This window comes from Eimeria mitis, genomic scaffold (assembly GCF_000499745.2).
Source record: "Eimeria mitis Houghton genomic scaffold, Emh_scaff1690, whole genome shotgun sequence".
Taxonomy (NCBI): Eukaryota; Apicomplexa; class Conoidasida; order Eucoccidiorida; family Eimeriidae; genus Eimeria; species Eimeria mitis.
The window spans coordinates 9,173-10,267 of record NW_013570006.1 but is presented as its reverse complement, the minus strand read 5'-3'; positions in this window follow the sequence as shown (position 1 = coordinate 10,267).

Here is a 1,095-nt window from a genome sequence, read left to right as displayed (position 1 = left end):
GGCAACCTCCCATACAGGGGACGTGGATCACCTACACAGTGTTGGCTAGGCGCCACAACCTCGTTCCCCAACGGCGCATCACGTTTGAAGTTTGCTCAACTAAAAGAAGAAAGTGGGCTAATTAGCTCATATCTCACGATAGTTAGGGTACATGCGCAGGGAGCTCATGGAGAGGGGTGAGCATATAGTCTCTCGGGAGACAGCAGGCGACGTAGTTGCAACCACACTCAAGTTTAGCGTCCCTAACCTTCTTTAATCAGTATCCTGACATTCAAAACTTTGTTTCCCAGCCCGATCTAAATCTTTAATGGGGCATTTATGCGCCACTCGCGGGCAACTAAGTTGTGAGGTTGCTGGCGTAGACTTGGGCTGTTGCATCCTACTGGGAACGCAGCGGTTGCGATGTGGCAGTAGTGACACGCATCGGTGAAGGAAAGAATTCGAGTGATAAATTGTTGTTTTTGGAGAATTGCTATAGACACCTGTGAAAAGCCATTGTATCAGCTTGGTTTCAGAGACTCGCGTAGTTTCCAGACTAGCCCATGCTTTTGCAACAGCTAAAAGAGAAGACACTACAATCCTGTTGCCAGTGCAGCAGTGCTCACAGTTTTGCGCCACGGGAAAGCAATTTAGAAGCAGCAGTATATCGCCAGGGCCAGCGACACAAGTTTCTCCCATGGTAACTGGACTACCTCGGTTGAACTGCTATAAAAGATGTACGCCCAAACTCCCTAAACACCTGAGTTTGAGTTGAATTCGACGGACCTTCACTCTACAGCCGTCAAGAATTACTTGCGAGCTGAACCCTTCACCTCCAAGCCACGACTATCCTGATGGTGGAACCCAGCGGCTCCACCGGCAGGGCAGAGGAAGAGGCAAAAACATAACTTGTCGCTGTACACAAAAAAGCTCATCGAGCACTGTATAATCGGGCCTTTACCACTATTTTGCGCTAGTTAAGTGGTCCGCCAGAAGTCATCTCTTCCCTGACGCTCTCCTCAGCCGCGAGTTTCTCATCTGCATCGAGTGTGCACTAGGTGATCCGCGGGAATCTACACCTCAGCAGGTAGCGAAACTCCTTAACCCCTAAGCCCT